Raw genomic sequence first — 17,419 nt, 5'->3', positions numbered from 1 at the left:
TATTACTCTAATTTTCTCCACTGGTTATCACCAAGGTAGGGTATCAATTGAATTTACAGATTTATCAGTCACTTGCAGCACTGTTTATATTATGTGGGCTGCCTTAAAATCCAAGTCATAGAACAAATTTAATTTTCTGCTCAAGAGCACAGTTTAATTTACATTCAATGTGTTCTGTTGTTTAGGGTTTAGGCTTTTCAGAAAATAGTTTCAACAGAACACTTCCTGAGACAGGTTATAAATTCTAAGTTGCAGAATATCACTGAAGAAATTTAGAAGTTACCTTTTCGTTAACTAAGCCCAGTATTTAAATTAGCTTTTGAGTAGAAATTATAAGAGGCAAAGTTTGGTTCAAAATAAGAAGAATAGGGACACCTGAGTGTCTCAGTCAATTAAGTGGCTGCCTTTGGCTCAGGTCATGATCCCAGGGTCCTGAGATTGAGTCCAGAAACGGGCTTCTTGCTTAGCAGGGAGCCTTCTTCTCCCTCTGTCTCTGCTTGCTGCTCCTCCGGCTTGTGCACGCACTCTCACTCTCTCTAGCAAATAAATAAATAAAATATAAAAAATAGGAAGAATAGTTTATTAATTTTAACTACTTAAAAATAGAGAACACTACCTCAAGACAGTTAAGTTCTCAATCCCTATCCATGTTAAATGTCCAGAAACTCCATTGTTTTAGAGGGAACTCATACTGGAAGTGAGATGTTGACCTAACACACTGTCTGCATAAGGATGCACTAGGCTCTGCACATTAACAAACCACTATAAAAGTAGGCTTAGGACAAAAATGTTTCTCACAGTGGCTCAGTTGGTTAAGTGTCTGCCTTCAACTTGGGTCACAATTTCAGTGTCCTGGGATCAAGCCCTGTGTTGGGTTCCCTGCTCAGTGGGGAGTATGCTTCCCCTTCTCCCTCTCTGCATGCTCTCTCTTTCTCTCAAATAAATAAAATATATTTTTAAAAAGTTTCTCACATGCTAAAAGTACAAGGGAACTTGGGGGCTTGAGTAGTGTACATCTGCTCATCATCATTAAATAGGGACTCAGGTTGATAGAGTTCTTATCTTGGCATGAGCTTCCATTATCACTAGAGCACTGGAAAGGGAAGATGGTGAATCACACAATATCTCAACATTTCTCCTGTAAAGGACAGTCCATTTTATTGGCCAAATGAAAACATTACCTAACTTCAACAAAGGCTGGGAGTGCCATCTTGCCATGTCACTATAGAGAAACCTAGATCTGTGAACAGCCCTAGGAGCAACCGCAGTGCCCAACTATTTTTCATTTCTGGAACTATTTTGCTTCCAAATATCAGAAAATTAATAGGTGGATATAGAAATAGAACCCACTTTAGTAGAGACTCAACTTGTCTACCTTCTGTGTCTCTATGAAAGCATTTCATGGAAGCAAAGGAGTGAATACAACCAAAAAATTAATGGGTGCTGTCTTTGCTATAATATCTGAATGAATACTGCATCTTTTGAGGATGTACAGAGAGAAAAGAACCATATATGGAAACTTTGAAAAATAAAAATACTGCAGAACATGTTAAAGAGAAGATACAGATGTAAACTACTACCAAACCTAATTATAATCTTCTAAAGAATACTTTTTCTTCCTTTATATATCATAAGAAATCATGAATTCTCTGTAATAGCAACAGAAATATTAAAAGCTATTATATACTGACATGAAAAACCACAGATGGGTCAAAGTAGCAGACAAGAATGGAGCCCTGGCTACCTCAAAGAGGATCATTCAAAATATTTCTGTAATCTGCGTGCTTATTTCTATATGTATTATCACCATCAAATTCAAGCCACCATAATCTCTAGTTTGGAAAATTTCAATGACCTCTTAGTGTCCCTGCCTTATCTTCTATTGCTACAACTAATCTTATTTCCAAACTGCAAATACACTGATATTTTTAAAATGCAAACATTACATTGTTACTTCTTTCTTTTTTCTTTTTTTACTCTCTCTTCTTTTAATTGAAGTATAATTGACATATAATGTTATATTAGTTTCAGGTGTACAATATAGTGATTCAACACTTCCATACAGCACTTGGTGTTCATTGCAACAAGGAGGGCATTGTACAACATGATTTGATATCTATATACATTGTGAAATGATTACCATGTAAGTCCAATTAACATTCTTATATGCATACATAGTTACAAAAAGTTTTTTTCTTGTGATGATATGCTTTCTTATTCTTAGCGACTTTCAAATATTCAATACAGTATTATTAACTACAGTCACCATGCTGTACATTACATCTCCATGACTTACTTACTTTGTAACTGGACATTTATACCTTTATCCTCCATTTTTAACACACCTCAATTCTTCCACTTGCACTAGAAAGCTAACTTTATCTCTCTCTTAACCATGACTTAACAAGAAACTAAATGATTTGGTCTTTTTCTACCTCTCCAATTCCACCCTATGCCAACTTACTCCATCAAGCCAAATGAAGGGTTTAAGAGGAGATTTATGTGTATTTCAGTGGGGACATCTTGAAGATAAAGATGCTCATACCTCATTTATGTCTAAAAAATGAAGGTAGGGGAGCCTGGGTGGCTCAGTGGGTTAAGCCTCTGCCCTCGGCTCAGGTCATGATCTCAGGGTCCTGGTTTCAAGTCCCACATAGGGCTCTCTGCTCAGCATAGAGCCTCCTCTCTCTCTGCCTGTCTCAGCCTACTTTTGATCTCTGTCTGTCAAATAAATAAATAAAAATCTTAAAAGGAATAAAAAATGAAGGCGAAGGATTGAAACAAATAGGGGAGTAGAGCAGAAAGGCACAGCTGTTTGGAAATAGCTTGCCCCTTCAGAGATTGACTATATATAGAAAGATGTGTGCTTCCCATGTTTCCTGTGGGCTAAATGTGATCCCACAGAAGGAACTCAATTTGGGTCATCCCAATGGAATCACTGTAGGGACAAAGTAACCCAAAATATAAAGTTAATAAATGTGTTCCCTTCTATGGCTGTTTTTACAATTAAATATTTTGTGTGGGGTTTCAGCAACTTTTCTATGATAAGCATATGTATAGTTTTCTTTTTTTCGTACTTTCTCATATACTAGTGATTTTTTTTAAAATTTTTATTTATTTATTTGACAGACAGAGATCACAAGTAGGCAGAGAGGCAGGCAGAGAGAGAGAGGAGGAAGCAGGCTCCCCACTGAGCAGAGAGCCCTATGTGGGGCTTGATCCCAGGACCCTGAGATCATGACCTGAGCCGCAGGCAGCGGCTTAACCCACTGAGCCACCCAGGCGCCCCTATACTAGTGATTTTTAAGTGAAATATAATTGACATATAATCTTACATTAGTTTCAGGTGTATAACATTGTGGTACTACAACTCTATATCTTATGCTATTCTCACTACAAGTGTAGCTAACATATGTCACCATACACTATTATACCATTGACTATATTCCCTGTGCTGTACCTTTCATCCTTGTGATTTATTCATTCCGTAACTAGAAGCCTTTACCTCCCACTCCCTTTCACTCATTTTTCCCATGTCCCCAGTCCCCTCCCATCTGGCAAACAATGGTTTGTTCTTTGTATTTATGGGTCTGTTTCTGCTTTTCTGTTTGTTCATTTGTTTTTGTTTTTGTTTGTTTGTTTTAGAGCCCACAATAAGTAACATCACATGGTATTTATCTTTGTCTGACTTATTTCACTTAAAATACTACCCTTTAGGTCTACCCATATTGTCTGATAACAAGATTTCATTCTTTTTTATGACTGAGTAATAGTTCTGTGTGTGTGTGTTTGTGTGTGTGTGTGTGTGTGTGTGTATGACTTCTTCATTCATATGTTGATGGACACTTAGGTTGCATTCATATCTTGGCTATTATAAATAATGCTGCAATAACATGAGGTTGCATATATCTCTTTTTTGAGGAATTGTTTTCCAATTTAAATTTCCACTAACAGTTCATGAAGGCTCCCTTTTCTCTACATCTTTTTGAATTAGTGTTTTTGTTTTCTTTGGGTAAATGCCCAATAGTGGAATTATTAAATCATATGGCGTTTCTATTTTTAATTTTTTGAGGAACTGTTTTCCATAGTGCCTGCACCAATTTACATTCCTACTAACAGTTTATGAAGTTTCCTTTTTCTCTACATCCTTGCCAACAATTGTTATTGTCTTTCTGTTATTAACCATTCTGACTGAAGTGAGGTGTTAGCTCATTGTGGTTTTAATTTTCATTTTTTTCTGATGACTAATGATATTAAGCATTTTTTCATGTGTCTGTTGGCCATCTGTGTCTTCTTTGGAAAAAATATCTATTCATGCCCTCTGCCAATTTTATAAGTGGATTGTTTATGGGTTTTTTGGTGGGTTTTTTTGGTGTTGAGTTGTATAAGTTCTTTATGTATTTTGGATATCAAATGTTTATCAGATATATGATTTGCACATATTTTCTCCCATTTAGCAGGTTTTCTTTTCATTTGATTAGTGATTTCTTTTGCTGTGTGAAAGCTTTTCACTTGGGTGTAAACCCATGTTTATATTTGCTTTTGTTTTCCTTGTCTGAGGAGACATATCTAGAAAAATTTTACTAAGGTCAATGCCAAAGAGGTTACTGCCTATATTTTCTTTAAGGAGTTTTATGGTTTTAGGTCTCATATTCAGTTCTTTAATTCATATTGAGTTTAATTTCATGTGTTGTGTAATAAAGTGGTCCAGCTTCATCATTTTGCAGGTAGCTGACCAGTTTTCCCAGCACCATTTGTTGAAGGTAGTTTTTCTCCATGTTACTTTCCTGCCTCTGTTATTGCAGTTAGTTGATCATATACGTATCAGTTTATTTCTAGGCTCTCTATAATATTCCATTGATCTATGTGTCTATTTTTGTGCCACTACCACACACTTTTGATTACTACAGCTTTGTAGTGTGTCTAGAAATCTGGGATTATGATCCCTCCAGCTTTGTTCTTCCTCAAGTGTTCTTTGGCTATTTGGGGTCTTTTGTGTTTTCATTCAAATTTTAGGATTATTTGTTCAAGTTCTATGAAAAGTTCTGTTGATATTTTGAGAGGCATGGTATTGAATCTGTAGTTTGCTTTGGATACTATAGACATTTTAACAATATTAAATCTTCCAATCCATAAACATGAAATATCTTTTCATTTGTGTTGCATCCAATTTATTTCATTAATTTCTATACTACAAGTAGTTTTCTTTGTATTTATCCTTGGGGTAGCACATTCTGAATCTGTAGCTTGATATTACCTCTCAATTTTGGAAATTCTTAGGCATTGTCTGCAAGGATTGTTGTTGCCCAAATTTCTATTGTTCTCTTTTTGTGATACCAATTACATGTATGTCAATATTCTTCCTTATGTCCCATATGTTTTTTATGCTTTTTTCTATTATTTTCTTTCATAACATAGTCTTTCTTTAATTCTAACATATATTTCAATTTGTTTCTTTTCCTTTCATCTTTAATATGCTTTTAAACTCATCCATTAAGTCTAGTTTTAATTATTATAATTTTTCATTCTAGAATTTCTGTTTGATTTTTTAACTTCAATTCTTAGTTCTCTACTAAATTCCTCACCTTGTCATTGAACTTCTTAAATTGTTGATTATTTTTAAAACTACAATTTCCAGACTTTACATGAGTTTGATTATATAGTCTATTTTTCTTAGTTTTTAGTAAAAATTTTTATATGTTTTATTTTAGGTTGAATGCTGATTATTGTTCATGAAAAGTGAGATTATTTGAGGCTCCATCTATGGTACTCTGTAAGGTCAGTCTGAATGGACTAAGACAATCTTGGTACTAATTATAAATATTTCATAACACATTTAAGAAAAAAAGTATTTTAATATTTATGTGTATGCAATCACTTTGGAATATAAATTTCCCCTCAAAATTAATTGCCATAGTTATCTGTTGTAGATTAATTCAACTATAGATATCCTCAGAAATCTTTGCTATAGACAGAAATATTAATTAGCTTTTAGTTGCTATACTATGAATAATGGATCTTTCTCATAAATTATGGTGACTAAAAGTAATACTTTTCCTCTTTTCTTCTGCTCTGAGAACCATATGAAAATGCTTTCACAGTTTGTGCTTCCCTGAATTAACAAATCATGCTGGGATATCACAATTTAAATAATTGATGGTTCTTTATTGGTTGGTTTATTGATATATTTACTCATTCAACATTTATTGAGCATCAACTTTGTGTTAGGCACATCACTAAGATGCTGTATATATAGTAGAGAGTGAGATAGCCAGACAAAGAACTAAAATGCAACATTTAATGCCATAATTGAGAAATGTGCTTAGTACAAAAGGAGTAATGGAAAAGAAACTAATTCTGCCTAGGAAAGTCAAGGAAGGTTTCAAAGAGAATAGTTAGACTTTTAGCTAACATTTTAAAAATTCTTAGGGATTTTCAAGTGTGTTGTACCCTACAGGCTCATACAAAATGGTTGCTAAATTGTGCCTTGAGAGAGATGTTGAAGAGATTAGGTGCTTAGGATGTGAAAAGGCTCCAGAGATGAAGAGAGAATAATAGCACTGAAGGATTCTGATCAATTCAGCATGACCAGAACTTGAGGATGGGATAGCGATGGCGGTGGAGAGCAGGAAGATGGTGAGGCGTAAGGCCAGTAAGAAAAGCATGAATATGATGGTTCTTAAAGGCTGTGGTCACAAATTTGGCCTTCACTTTGTAGGAAATGGATAGTCATTAAAACATTTTAAACAAGGGGGTAACATGATCATATTTACACTACAAAAGATAATTCTGGTTGCATCCTAGAGAATGGTTTGGAGAGAGGCAAGACTTAGATGCATGGAAGCCAGAGAGGAGACTGTTGCTGAGAGAAAGTTTTGAGAAAGTTAGGAAGAATGGGAAAAGAGAGATGTCATCTAACTGTTATCTTTATTACAATATTACCTCTGCTTCTCTTCATACATCTTTTTCATTTCCCATTCATAATCTGAATACTTGAGGCTACTTCCTTTCTAGTGAAAAGAGTATTTAGTAGACAACTCTGTTTCTATTTTACTGATACTTTTCAAATACTGGGGAAAAAAAAGTTCTTGTTTTGATTTTGGTAAATTTTAAATATTTTAAATATTTAATTTAAATAAATTAACCCACATTCGAAGAGCACAGATTTTGCAAAGAGTTTTACAAAATGGATGCCTCACATATATATTCAGATCATGGTGAGGCTTAATTTTGCTAATCTTTTTATTGTTTTAAAGATTTTATTTATTTATGTATTTGAGAGAGAGAGTATGATCCAGGGGAGGGCCAAAGGTGGAGGGAGAAGTAGACTCCCTGCTGAGCACAGAGCCTAGTGCAGAGATGCAGAGCCAAGGTGGAGGCCAATCTGGAGACTGACGTGGAACCAACTCCACGACCCTGAGATCAAGACCTGAGTCGAGGTCAGACATATGACTGAAGCACTCAGGCACCCCTTGTTAATATATTTCAAATCCTACAATACGAACAGAGATAGTTTTTCTCTCTCATCTATGCATATATTTCACATAAAAGACATTCCACGTTCATCTTAAAATACGAACCAGAGAAATAATTTTATGAAAAAAAAATCAAATTTTACTCAGGAGGGAAATAATAAATGGCCCAAAGACAAAAAAAAAAAAAAAAAAAAAAAAAAAACCCACTTTTAAAAAAATGTCATTTATCAACTCATTATATAATATTAATAATAATAATAATACCTGTAAAGAATTTTGTAATTTAAAATGGTTTCTCATTAATTCTTTAATTTTAATTAAAAGAAAAACATTTGTAAAAATTTGGTCAAGATTAAGACCACAAATCTTAATGTGGAATTAATATTATTTCTAGGATTCTTTGTTTAATTATAAGGGAGATACCTGCTGAGTACCTACTATGTGTTTGTGATTATTCTGAATGTACTGGAGAATAATAATGGGTTCGTATAGAGTTTCTCCCTTGGTTATGCTATTGTTCTGTCTATTTTCCAACTGGGGAATGACAAATCATTAAATAAACATATAATTTAGTGTTAGGAAGAACTATTATCTAAATATCTAGAGACACAGTTTTTATTAAGTTGGGATTTTGAGTCTGGGAAAAGTCTGGATTTATATCATAGATTTTCATTTCTAAGCAATGCTTAGGGAAAAAATCCCTTCCCGATTTTAAGAGAACTGCTTTAATTCTCATGTATAATATTGCCAAGAGAGAGTTTTACTACATTACATTATATATGACAATGTATTTTATTTCTAAAATGATAACATTGTTATGATTAGTGGAAATGTTAACTTTAGCATTTCAGATCAATCTTGTTTTGTTCAGGAACTGATTAATTAGATATAATTTTCTCATGGTCTTTTACTGCATTAATTCTGGCCATTTTTCTGTTTCTTATTACATATTTCTACTACCAAATGGTTAGAAAAATGAGAAAACTTTTAAGAAGTCTGTTGCATTACATGCCTTCCAATTTTTTTTCTTATATTTTTACTTTAAACAATGCATATTCCACTGAGGGGTGAAAGGATTTGTGAGCATCTGGGTCCTTGTCTGCTGCCACCTGTGACAACCTGCATTAATCTTTTAATCCTTTCCCCATTTCCTGAAAAACACTGACAAAGTTAATCAGTCACAAAGTTAATTAGAATTTAGTTCCCCTAAAATGGCTCATCATCTTCAGCAATTCTCTGTGCCACTGGAAGATACAGTTTAGAGAGAATGGTTGCAGTGATGCTTATCAAAGTAATTGAAAAACGGGGGGTATATTTTAGATTTAATCATTTTTTGAGTTCCAACTTTGGAGTATGTTATGTTATGAATTAAACTCTGTAACACAGAAAGATACGCTGAAGTCTTAACCTCTTGTACCTATAAATGTGATCTTATTTGGAAATAGGGCCTTTGCTGATATAATCAAGTAAAGACTAGGTCATTAGGGTGGGCCCTAATTCAATACGATTGATGTCTTTATAAGAAAAAACAGGTGTGGAGACTATACAGGGAGAATGCCATATGAAAAACAGAGGCATAAATGGGACTAATACAGCTGAAAGAGAAGGAGTGCTGAGGGTTTCTGGTCACTAGCAGAAGGCAAGGAAAGATTCTACCCAGAGTCGCAGAGGGAGGGTGGTCTTGTTGACACCATCATTTCAGACTTGGAAGCCTCTACAGCACTAAGAAGATAAATTTCTGTTGTTTTAGACCATTTATTTTGTGTACTTTATTACAGTCATCAGAGGAACTAATGTAGAATGTAAATATATTATTTTCTTCAAGGGAATAAGTAACATGTAGCCATGTTGACTATAAGATACAGAGTTGAATGAAGACAAGAGGTCAAAGGTCAGTGACCTTTTACTTCTTTTTTTTTTTTTTTGGTAAGATTTTATTTATTTATTTGATAGGCAGAGATCTCAAGTAGACAGAGAGAGAGAGAGAGAGAAGGAAGCAGGCTCCCCGCTGAGCAGAGAGCCCAATGCGGGTCTCGATCCCAGGACCCTGAGATCATGACCTGAGCCAAAGCCAGAGGCTTTAACCCACTGAGCCACCCAGGCACCCCAACCCTTTACTTCTAAAATATAGTCTGGTTCAAGTAAAGGAGTGATTGCTATTTTCTAAGTAGCTTCAAGGGGATGGATAATCCTTAATCTTCTAACTTACTTTTTCTTTAAACTTTTCATTTTAAGAACTAAATGATGTCATATCTAAGTAGATTTACATGCAGTTAAATGTTTGGATACTACTGTATTTTCTTGGATTTCAGAAAGAAAGTGATGAAGTAGTTAAGCAAAAAGGTATGTCTGATCCCACTCTAAAATATAAGTTAATGATTAAACAGGGATAAATATTCTCAAAAAACGGAGTTATGACTATGAAGGAAGAAAAGATTAAAGTACCCAAAACAATCAATGAAACTACAAATGAAACTTTTTGTGAACCTGTATTTGTAAAGATTTCTGATTGTATCAGAAAGGACTGTGAGAAGAGTGTTTACACGGGTAATGGCCAAAATGAACTGAAGTTTGAGGTTAATGGTAATATTGATGAAAAAAAAAAGAAAAAAAGTTCTTATTGTTAAAGCTTTTTAAGAATTTGTGATCATTGCAGAGCATTTTTAAAATGTCATTAAAAGAATCTGAAAGCAACGAGAGTGTCAATAAAGAGGTTCTATCTGCCCTGAACAAATTTGTCAGTGGAATTCCAAATTTCAATGTTTGCATATCAGGAGTCATAAGGAAATATATAAATGTTGCCAGGTGATGAAATATAATTGATGAAAGCAGTGAGAGTTAATCTAGACAATAAAAGGGGGGCATCACAGCTTTTAAAACCTTGGAACTTGGAGGTTTAGAAAGATGGTAGAGTAGAAAATTTCCAGGACCTTTATTCCCCACAGAAATGACATTTTTTATTTTTATTTTTTAAGATTCTATTCATTTATTTGACAGAGATCAGAAGTAGGCAGAGAGGAAGGCAGGCAGAGAGAGAGGAGGAAGCACGCTCTCCGTGGAGCAGAGAGCCCGATGTGGGACTGGATTCCAGGACACCGAGACTATGACCTGAGGCAAAGGCAGAGGCCCCAACCCACTGAGCCACCCAGGCGCCCCAGAAATGAAATTTTTAAAAAACCCTGAATCCTGGCTTAAATAACTTTATGGGAACTCTGAAAAATGAAGGATTATCACATATATATGAATTTTGTATATCGGTAAATGATTTGCAAATGTTTTCTCCCATTCTATAAGTTGTCTTTTCACTTTTATGTTAGTGTCATTGGATGCACAGAAGTTTTTAATTTTAATAAAGCCTGATTCACCTTTTTTTTTTTTTTTAAGTTACATATGCTTTAGGTGTCATATCCAGGAAATTACTGCCCAATCCAAGACAGAAAGGTTTATATACATTTTTCTTCTAAGAAGTATATAGATTTAGATCTTACATTTAGGTCTTTAAACAAACTTAAGTTAATTTTGCATATGATGTGAGGTAATCTAACTTCCTTTTTGTGTATGCAGATACCCAGTTGTCCTGACACCTTTGTTAGACTGTTCTTTACCCAAAGAATTGTCTTAATACCATTGTCAAAAATCAATTGACTATGTGTTAATTTCTAGATCTTCCAGTGTTCCATATGTTTATCATTATGCCAATAAAACAATCTTAATTACTATAACTTTGTAGTAAGTTTTTAAAATTAGGAAGTATGAGGCTTTCAATTTTGTTCTGCCTTTTCAAGGTTGCCTTTGCTATTCTGAGGGTCTTGCATTTTCATATGATTTTTAGAATCAGTATGTTAACTTTTTCCAAGGACAGCTCTAATTTTGATAAGAATAGCATTCAATCTATCCATCACTTTGAGAATTCGTGCCATTTTAGCAATATTAAGTGTTCCAATCTACAAAGACAGGATATCTTGCCCTTTATTTAGGTATTTAAAAAATTTCTTTCAATGGTACTTCGTAGTTTTCATTGTACAAGTTTTGCATTTCTTTGTTCAGATTTATTCCCAAGTGCTTTATTATTTTTCATACTACTGTAAATCAAGTTTTAAATTAATTTTCTGATAGTTACTTCCTTGTACATAGAAATACAATTGATTTGGGTATATTGATCTTGTATTCTGCAATCTTACTGAAGTCATTTAAGAGCCCTAATATTTTTTCTGTGAATATTTTGGGCTTTTCTACCTACCAGATCATGTCATCTGTGATAGATACAGTTTTAATTCTTCCTTTCCAATCTCAATGTGTTTTGCTTATTTTTCTCACCTACTTGCTCTGGATAGGACCTCCAGGACAATGTAGACTGAAATGGCAAGAGCAAACATTCTTGTCTTGTTTCTAAACACAAGATTAAGTATTATCTTTCAGTAAAAAACATTGCGTTACATACACATTATTTATAGTTGCCCTCTTCAGTTTGAGGCAGCACTTTTTTGTTTCTAATTTATTTTTATCATGAAAGAGTGTTAGAATTATCAAATTCCTTTTTTGCATCTGTGTATTAGATTTTTTTCCTTTTTCTATCAATATGGTATATTATGATTTTCATATGTTAAATCAGCCTTGCATTCTTGAGATAAATTCCATTTGGTCATGATGTACAATCTTTTTAATGATCTAATCCACTGCTAGATTCAGCTTGCTATAGTATCTTGATGATTCTCTTTATTATCTTTATGATCTATACTCATAAGGAAATTGTTTTCTTTTTTTAAAAGATTTCATTTATTTATTTGAGAGATCGAGAATGAGAAAGAGAGCATGAGAGAGGGGAGGGCCAGAGGGAGAAGCAGACTCCCTGCTTAGCAGGGAGCCCGATGTGGGACTCGATCCTGGGACTCCAGGATCATGACCTGAGCCGAAGGCAGTTGCTTAACCAACTGAGCCACCCAGGTGCCCCATAAGGAACTTGTTTTATAGTTTTCTTATGATGTTCTTATCTAGTGTTGATATTGGGGTAATGTTTGCCTTATAGAATGAGCTGGTAAATATTTCTTCTTTTGTTTCAATAAGAGTTTGAAAAGGACTGGTGTTATTTCGTCCTTAAATCTTTGGTAGAATTAGGGAAGCCATCTGCTTCTAAGCTCTTTTGAGCAACAGGAAATTTTTTGATGACTAATTTAAGGTCTTTACTTGATATAGATCTATTAGACTCTTATGGTATAGTTTCAGTAGTTTTGCATTTCTAGGGATTTGTCCATTTCATCTAAGCTGTGTAATTTGTTGGTATATCATTATTCACAGTATTTCCTTATAGCCTTTTTTTACCCCTGTATGGATGGCTGTAAAACCCCTGCTTTCATTCTTGATTCTACTTGATTCTAGTAATCTCAGTGTTCTAGTGTTCTCTCTATCTCTTGTTCAGTATTAGCTGTAGGTTTGCTAAATCTGTTAGTCTTTTCAAAGGATCATGTTTTCAATTAGTTTTCTTTATTGTTTTTCTTTAATTTATCTCATTTCTTTTTTTAATTTTTTTATTTTTTTTAAAAGATTTTATTTATTTATTTGACAGAGAGAGATCACAGGTAGGTAGAGAGACTGGCAGAGAGAGAGAGAGAGCGCGGGAAGCAGGCTCCCTGCTGAGCAGAGAGCCCGATGTGGGACTTGATTCCAGGACCCTGAGATCATGACCTGAGCCGAAGGCAGCGGCTTAACCCACTGAGCCACCCAGACGCCCCTAATTTATCTCATTTCTTTCCACTCTAATGCTGATTATGTATTTTCCCTACTTCCTCTGTGTTTAGTTACCTCTTTATTTTCTGGGGTCTTAAGTTGGGAAGTTGGGTTTTTTGTTGTTGTTGTTAGAGAGAGAGGGAGAAAAAGGTGGGGGAGGTGCAGAGGGAGTGGGAGAGAGAGAATCTTAAGCAGGCTCTGTGTCCAGTGTGGAGAGCAACAGAGGGCTTGATCTCACAATACTGAAATCATGACCTGAGTGGAAATCAACAGTTGGACGCTTAACAAACAGCCATCCTCTTCTTTTTTAATGTGTTTTCAGCTATAAATTTTCCTTGAAGTGCTACTGTTGCTGTATTCCATACATTTCACGTTGCATGTTTGTTTTCACTTATCACAAAATGTTTTCTAATATCCCTTATGATTTCAATTTGACCCATTGATTATATGGGAGTATATTTCTTGATTTCTACATATTTGTTAATTTACCAAATTCCCTTGTATTTGATTTCTAATTTAATTCTATTTTGATCAAAAAACAATGTGTATGCTTTCAGTTATTTTAAATTAATTGAAAAATGTTTCATAGTGTCATATATGATCTATTCTTGAGAATCTTCCAGGTGTCCTTGAGAAAAATATATGTTTTGCTGTTTTTAATTGACGTGTTCTATAGATGTCTATTAGGTCCACTTGCTTTATAGCTTTGTTCAATTCCTTATTTCTTCATTGTTCTTCTGACTAGTTCTATCCATTATTTTATGTGGGGGTATTTGAAATCTTCAACTATTGTGGTGAATTTTCTATACCCCATTGAAATCTATGAGTTTTTATGTTATGTATCATGGAGCTCTGTATTTAGATCATATATGTTTATAATTATTTTATCTTCTTGCCTAACTGAACTTTTTATCATTATAAAATGTTTCTCATTGTCGCTAATAAATTTTGTCTTAAAGTCTATTTTGTTTGACATTAATATAGGCACTCCCAGGTCTCTTTTGGCTACTGTCTGCATGGTATATAATTTTCCATTTCTTTATTTTCAGCCTATTTGGGTCTTTGAGTCTAGAGTTTCTTATAGAAGGCATATAATAAATTTTTTATTTCACTCTTCCAAACTATGTGTTTATTTAAAATGTTTAACTCAAGGTGCCTGGGTAGCTCAGTTGGTTAAGCCTCTGCCTTCTGCTCAGAACATGATCCCAGAGTCCCAGTATTAAGCCCTGAATGGGGCTCCCTGCTCAGAGGGGAGTCTGTTTCTTCCTTGGACCCTCCCATGTCTTGTGCTCCCTCTCTTTCTCTCAAATAAATAAATAAAATCTTTAAAAAATTTTAACAAACGAAATGTTTAACTCATTTACAACTAATATAATTACTGATAAATAGGATTTGCTTCTTCCATTCTGTTATTTGTTTTCTATGTCTTACACTTTTTGTTCCTCTCTTCTTCTGTTCCTATCTCCTGTGCTGTTAAATAATACTTTTTAAAAAGATTTATTTATTTCATTTTATAAAGAAAGAGAGAACAAGAAGGTGGAAGGGCAGAGGGATATGGAGAGAGAGAACCCTCAAGCAGACTCCCCACTGAGTGCAGAGCTCAACCTGGGGCTTCATCCCAGGACCCTGATATTGTAACCTGAACCAAAATCAAGAGTCAGGCACTTCACCAACTAAGCTATCCAAGCTCCCCTAAATAATACTTTCTAATGCATTATTTTAATTTTCTTATGGATTTTAGTATATTTTTAAAATCTGTTTTGAAATTACTGTGGGCATTACAATAAATATCTTAAGTGATAATAATCTATGTCAGATTAATACCAATTTAAATTCAGTAATACACAAAACTGTTTCTTCTCTGTATCTTTATTCCTACTTTCCTTCATTGTGCTACCATTCTCACTGAAATTAATGCTTTATATATTCTATGTTCATCACCACACATTTGTAAGTATTGCTTTATTCAGTTGTCTTTTATATCTGAAAAAATAAGAAAAATGTTACAAACAAAAATGTATTTAAATTGTCTCTTTCTTTTACTTAGTAGTTACCTTTATCAGAGCTCCTCATTTATTCATGTGGACTCAAGTTACTCTCTAATATCATTTCATTTCATCCTGATTTGAATTACTATCTGAGTTCATTTGCTTTCAGCCTGAAGAACTCCCTTTCATATTTCTTGTAGAATTGGTCAGCTAACAATGATTTTTTTACACCTGGGAATGTTTTAAGTTCTCCTTTACTTTTTGAAGTACAGTTTTGCTAAATATGGGATCCATAGTTTGTAATCTTTTTCTTTTAGCATCTTAAATATGTCACCTCACTGTCTCTGCTACATGGTTTCTAATGACAAAACAACTGTAAATGTTATTGAGGGTTCCTTGTACATAATGAATCTCCTTTCTATTGCTTCTTTAAAGTTTCCCCCTTTATCTCTGGCATTTTACCATTTGACTATGATGTGTCTGTAGATCTCTTTGAGTTTATCCTACTTGATGTTTGTTGAATTTATTGGATGGGTTTCTAACATTTTTCATCAAATTTAGAAAGATTCTGGCTATGGTTCAAATAGTCCTGATCATTTCTCTCTTTGTCTTTTTTTTTTTTTTTTTTTTCTGGGAATCCTGTTTTATACATGTTGTCCTTAATGGTGTCCCATGGATCTCTGAGATTCTATTCATTTTTCTTCATTCATTCTTTCTTTTAGTTTCTTTGATTGGATACTTCAAATTGGGCTTTCTTCAAGTTTGCTTTTTCCTGTATGGGCTTGCTCAAATCTGTTGTTGAACCCCTCTAGTGAATTTTTCACAACTGTGAAGAAACCCTATTTTTCTTAATAATTTCTTTTTATTGATATTCTCAATTTGGTAAGATATCATTTTCATATTTATTATTATTTTTTAAAATGCGGTTTCCTTTAGTTCTTTGGGTAACCTTAAAATAGTTGATTTAGAGTCTTTACACAATATCTGGGTATTCTCAGGCAGAGTTTCTATTAATTACTTTCTTTCCTTTGTATGGGCCATACTTTCTTGTTTCTTTGCTCAACTCACAAATGTTTTTGTCAAAAACTGAATGTTTCAAATGCTGTAAAAACTTTGATAATCAGATTATCCTCCCTATTCAGGGTTTGTTGCTATTGTTTTGGGTTTTTTTTAATTTGTTGTTTAGTTACTGTTCTAAACTAATTCCATGAAGTCTTTGTGGCATGTGGCTACTCAATTAGTGTAGTGGTTTTATGGAATCAATAATTCTCCTAGTCTTTCCCACAGAACTCTTTGTGCTTGGTCAGGCCCACATTTAACATTCAGCCAGGTAACTGAAAACTTCAATCTATTGGATTCCTCCAAAATTCATATTTCTCTTTCTGCTTGTGCAAAGTCTCAAGGTTAACCAGAGGTGAGAGATTAATGCCTTCTCATATTTTGCTTGGATATTCACACAGCTCTAGACATGTGCATAAATATACACATAAGCCTCTACATTCACAGGAATGCCTCAGAACTTCCCAAAGCCTCCTTGGACATCTTAATTTCTAAATTTTTTAAAAAGCTTTTGGATAGCCTGCCTTAGGCAGCTACAAGTTAATCAATTTAATATTTTCCTTTCCTTTCCTTTCCATCATTTCTTTCTTTATTTTTCTTTTTACATATGCCCCCAGGGAGAAGTCTTTTCATGCTGGGCAAGTTCCATATCTGGTCAAATAAAAACAGCTTTGCAAGTGGGATTTTTCAGGGAACTACTAGACAGGTCGAATAGCAACATTTCTCTGAGAATGAGGCTTTGAAGGGCCTCCAGCCCCATTCTGTTACTTCTAGAGGGTGTGAAGCCCCATTTTGCCACCTCCAGTGACTGTGTGGCCATTCCTTTTCATCAAAATTGAGGGTTGTTGGCTTTCAGAGTTACTATGGAACTGAAGGGGGAAAAAAGATGGTAATGAGGCAAGCTAAAACCCACAAAAATTACTCTTTTTACTAAGACTCAGCTTTTTGAATTTTTTTTTCTTTCTTGAATAAACATTTTTCAGACTTTTGCAAGATTTTGGTGAATTTCCATAATTCTTAGGAATTTGAATCTCTGTGTTTTTGCCTATTTTTTCATTGCTTTCTTTTCAAACATTTTTGATATAATTTTTTTATTTTGTTATATTAGTCACCATAAAATACATCATTAGTTTTTGATGCAGTGTTCCAAGATTCATTGTTTATGTACAACAC

This window comes from Mustela nivalis (genome assembly GCF_964662115.1).
Source record: "Mustela nivalis genome assembly, chromosome: X".
NCBI lineage: Eukaryota > Metazoa > Chordata > Mammalia > Carnivora > Mustelidae > Mustela > Mustela nivalis.
This window is presented reverse-complemented; position numbering follows the sequence as displayed.